A 5,606-nucleotide genomic window follows, 5' to 3' on the forward strand; every position below is an offset into this window, starting at 1 on the left:
CATGTTCAGTAATAAGACCATCACAGCTAGCCGCCCGAGCCGCCGTGAGGCGGGGCGAGTCAGCCAAATAGCTGCCAAACTCATCAACCCTGAGTCCGGGTAGTTGGGTGAAGCGCACCGATAGATGCTCCCGAAACCCCTCGCAGATCTCCCGAGTCGATACTAAGGGGTGTCCTTCCAGGTTATGTACTTTACGAATGTACCCATCCGAACCGCGCCTTAAAGCAGCCTTACGCTCAACAGCGTCAACATTCACAGCCTCGTTAGAAACTTTCTTTAACCTAGCCCTAACTACTTGACCTTCATACCGCTCGCTAGCCAAGCGGTTGAGATCTTGTTTAGCTAGTGCTAACTCTAGGGGGTCTCCCCCCTCCACCGCCCGGGTCAGCTTATCCTCTAAACGCTTCTTTGCCTTAGCCTTATCTATCGCGAGGCGTTGGCTATACTGGACAGAGAAGCGCCTAATTTTGGCCTTGAGACTAACCCACCACTTACTCCCTGTAACCGCCCCTACTAAAGCCCGCTGAATTAGCTCAGTGACCTTCAACCGGTAGTCCTCTAGCTCCAACAAGGTGCTGTTGAACTTCCAGTATCCGGCCAGTTTAGGCCTAGCACTTAAGCTCAAACGGGCCATAACAAGTTTATGGTCCGAGTGTCCTAGCAAGTGGAACGTGGGGCAAGATAGGAAGTCTACACTTTGATCTTGACCCAAAGGCCAGGCGACCTTTGTTGAAATTCAATTATTCTTCATTTTTGAATATCTTTCTACCTCGAATATATATATATATATATATATATATATATATATATATATATATATATATATATATATATATATGACTTCTTCATTTAATCACATAAATTAATATGCGAAAGTATAAATTTATGCGTAAACTTTAAGTATTTACTTCAACAGTGTTCAATACGTAGGTAGAGCTAGGTAGTAAGTTATAAAATATATATGGCAATTAAGCTACACATAATATTCCGCGTATGGGGGCGGGTGAATGCCAAAAACGATTCCTTTAATTATGTTTTTTTTTTGTTTGTTTTTTGTTTTTGTTTTTTGTTCGAAAAAAAATCTTCCACTGCTGGTAGTAATAATAAATTAATCAATAATAATAAATTAATCAATAATAATAAATTAATCAATAATAATAAATTAATCAATATTTATTGATTTTAAACTATCAGTAAAATGAAAATCTATAGATTATCACCACGAGCGTGTTTTTACGGTTAAGAAAATATCTGCACATTTAACATGTGTTATTATGGTAATCGGGGGAATAAGAATTTTTTGGTTAAAAATAGAGATATTTTATAAAGAATCGGAATCAATAATTGTATCGGAATTGGGGGGAAATATTGGAATCGTCCTATCACTAATATGTATTGAGTGGAAAGCAGATTCGTACAAACAAATAAATGAATGTTGGGTGCAATTTTATTTTCCTTTTTACTTGTTTTTCGTTTTTTTTTGTTTTTTTTTTTTTTGACTGACTGTGGATTTTTTTATACGCTGATGAAGATATTTTGTGCATGATAAAACTATATATCTTTAAAATGCACAGAAGCGATTGCTTGTGTATAAAAGTTATTTTCTAGGAAATGTGAAATGTTCCTTGAATAAATAAGGTTGACATGTAGAGATAGATAGATAGATAGAGAGAGAGAGAGAGAGAGAGAGAGAAAGAGAAAGAGAGAGAGAGAGAGAGAGAGAGAGAGAGAGAGAGAGATCCAGTTTCCATCACACGAATTAGGAAATGTCTCGTCTGTTTTGTTTCTTTCTTTGTTAGGCAGTAGGCACTACCTCCAGAAATAGGGAGAGGTTCTCACTCTTGAAAGGTGGTGACGAAATAAGCTATTTTAGAAAACTGGTCCTGTTTAGGCTATGCTCGCGCACTGAACACAACATTGTGTGACATCTTGCCCTCGTTCCGGCGAAGGGAGAGGGGGGGGGGCAGGTGAATGTCTACTTAATAGTGCTGCGACCGAATTATCGCCATCGATGATAACAAAACAGCTTCGGCAGCATCATCGTCATCCTCATCATTGATTATCTAGTCTCAACGCCCCTCCTCTCTATTTGTCTCTTTATCTATCTATCCTGCATTCCACACTCCTCGACCATTAATCTCCATATCTTCCTCTGTCTTTCCGCTCTCCCCCTACTTTGTTTTTCCCCTCCCATCTGACTTCATGTCTCGCCATACTATCTATTTATCTATCTTTCTTTCCAACTCTCTATCATTTCAACTTCTCTATCTCTCCCCATTTTTATCCTCCTCCCTCCCCCTCTCTCTCTCTCTCTCTCTCTCTCTCTCTCTCTCTCTCTCTCTGTGAATCTCCTTTTCTATATATCCCACTCCTTTTTCCTCATCTCTCCACCTTCTGATCCTCTCTGTTTTCCACAACTTTTGGAAGCCTTCTCCATCATCTTACGCTCTCTCTCTCTCTCTCTCTCTCTCTCTCTCTCTCTCTCTCTCTCTCTCTCTCTCTCTCTCTCTCTTTCTTTCTCTTTCTTTCTCTCTCTAGTCCTGAATATGACCTTAAACTATATCCGATGGTGAGGGCTCCAGCTTGCAGGCCTTAGAGAGTGTGGAGCCACCCTTTAATTGCCATTGCTGCCAGGTCCACTCTGACCCGGAGTGGTAGCACCTGTTAGGGTCCCAACTATGGGTTAAATAGAATACGACTTAAAAAAACAAATATACTATATTAAAAAGTCGTTCTTAAAAAACCAGATTCGGCATTAAATAACCTGAAAAGAGTTGATATGCCGTAAAACAAAACAACCAAACCTCTCTCTCTCTCTCTCTCTCTCTCTCTCTCTCTCTTTTACAATTTTTACGCCCTATCCCCATCTCTTTTTCTATATATTGCTCTAATTCGTCCTTGTTCCTTTTCCATCCCCCTCTCTCCGTTTACTAAGCCCCCTCTCTCTCTCTCTCTCTCTCTCTCTCTCTCTCTCTCTCTCTCCCGCGGTCTGCTCGCCGCCCCCACCACCATCCCTTAAAACGGAGGAGTGAAATCGATGACTCATGTGTTCGAATTGTTGTCGGCTTTACTCTCTGACTCATTTTCGCTCCCACTACTCAATGCAGTTCGATCCACTCGCCTTAACTCCAATGAATGGAACCCTTCTTTACCCCCATCACTCACTCATAGAAAAAGAAAAAAAAACTTTTTTTCTGTGCCCTTAATTAGAATTTTCCAAAAAGGCAATTATATTTTATATATCGATACCAAAATCTAAAAAAGTTTTTCTCTTTTCTTTTTATTTTTTACTGAGGAGGAGAGGGTCACTGCTTATCAAGGCCCAGAAGCCACTCTAAGAAAAGGGTTAATGGGTGGACAGTAAGACAACACCGTGATGATCAGTAACGGCGGAACTTGAATATGGTTTAATCATATAAGAGGAAGGCTTAACAAGAACTTATTTACATTAGACTTGAAAACGAACATGTTATAGTCAGCTGAGAAACAGCCCCACGGTATTGTGTTACACAGACGAACAGTTCTAGGAAAGAAACTTTGTTCATGGAATTTTCGTTTAGTTTTACGTATAAGTAGAGAGTGAGGAAATTGATGTCAGTTGTAGCTAGGGGAGTATTTATACGAAATTTTTTACATGGGGAACATAAATTGGAGTTCAGTCGAGCACTCAGCTTAAAAGTAAAGATAGGGCAGAAATAGACCCGCAGCGTCTCTTCTTAAGAAAGAATAAGTAAACGACTCGATTTCTACAGGAATTTTGGACAAATTGTGACCAGTGGACTACATGTGGTCCGCGAAGCTTCCTGAATATCATCCCTATTTTAATGTGGGACATAAAGGCTAATAATATTTTATGTGTCGTTCTTTTTTTTTTTACTTGTAAGTGAAGGATTTATAAACCAATATTATTGACTAACGGGAGCGCGGCTTTGTCCGAGCATAAAATACGCTTAAATATGATATTTTAATTTGTACACAATTTCGTATATATTATTATTAGGACTATAACAAGATAATATATTATTCTGAATCTCGAGTATATATCAGTTAATATCGTTTATGTTTTTATATAAAGTGATGTGGGTTTTCGATTGATTAACTGTGTCGGATATATACTCGAGAGTCAAAACAACGAAAAGAATATTCTATTGTCATAGCCTAATTTTTATAGAATGGTGAAAAAAAAAAGTATTTAGGTGCCATTAGCTAGAATCGAAACTGTAGCATTCAAAGCTGGTGATGTTACCACTGTACCAACATAACACGCATATGAACTGATTTATTATTATAAATTATAAATTACTAGGGGTTAAATAGAATACGACTTAGAATACGGTCGTAAAATACGCTTTTTTTCTTTTTTCTTTTTTTTTTTTTTTTTTACCCCAAACAAGGCACATTGCCACTTTAGTGTAGGGGGCTACTATCAGGGGAAACAACTACTGGGGTATTATGTAGGGATTTGGGCAGCAAGATGTTGGTTCACGTTGCACTTGAACTTCTGCACGTCAGTACTGTTGGGGAAGCAGTGACCTGGAATGGAATTCCAAAGTCTAGCGGTTCTGGGGAAGAAACTACCGGAGTAGAAAGATCTTTTACATCTAGGGATTTCTACAGTGTGGGGGTGGGATTTTGCAGCTTGTCGGGTCTGTCGAGTGTGTTCACGTCGTGGGGGCACAAGTGCTTGCAGTTCATCAGAGCATTCACCATTAAAATACTTGTAGAACAGGCAGAGGGAGGCAACGTTTCGTCGATGGGACAGAGGCTGAAGCTTAGATGCCAGTTTAGGGCCTATCAGATTCGTGACTCTCTTTTGAACCCTGTCAAGGAGCGAGAGACTAGTAGCCGATGCACCAGCCCAAATATGACAGCAATGCTCCATACATGGGCGAATGATTGCCTTATAGAGGTACAGGATACTTTCGGGTATTAGTAGTTTTCTAGCACGGTAGAGAGAGCCCACATTCCTTGCAGCGGCCCTGGCAATGCCCTCGATGTAATTGTTCCAACTCATGTTTCCTGTGAACGTTAGGCCAAGGAGCTTGAAAGACGTACTCTCAGATAAAGAGTCGTTGGCCATTGCTATAGGTGGTAGAGAAGGTTTCTTGTAATTGTTGAATGAAACCAGTTTAGTCTTGACGGCATTGAACGTAACCATCCATTTTTGTCCCCATTCCACTACTGATTGGAGGTCATCCTCTAGTGTTTCTGCCATTACTTTAGATATATGTTCATTTGTTTTCCTGTTGTGCCTGCTATAGAGTGTGGTGTCATCAGCATATATACCCATCTCAGAGGCAATTTTATGATATTTTAATTTGTCCCGATTTCGTATATATTTTTATAAAGTCGTGATTTCGAAAGTAAAAAAAAAAAATGTAGGTGGGTGCCATCAGCTAGAATCGAAACCGAAAGTTAAACTGTAGCATTCAAAGCTGGTGATGTTACCACTGTACCAACATGACACGCTTATGAAGTTATTAAAAATTAAAAATAAACTAAGATGACTGTACAACATGTTTAACGATGTTTTTAATTTTGACTAAATTTTGACCCCTTAAAAACTGTTTTAACCGGCTAAAGACCCATCGAAGAACAGGCCATAA

The sequence above is a fragment of the Euprymna scolopes genome, chromosome 7 (assembly GCF_053919585.1).
Source record: "Euprymna scolopes isolate OS-2025 chromosome 7, ASM5391958v1, whole genome shotgun sequence".
Taxonomy (NCBI): Eukaryota; Metazoa; Mollusca; class Cephalopoda; order Sepiida; family Sepiolidae; genus Euprymna; species Euprymna scolopes.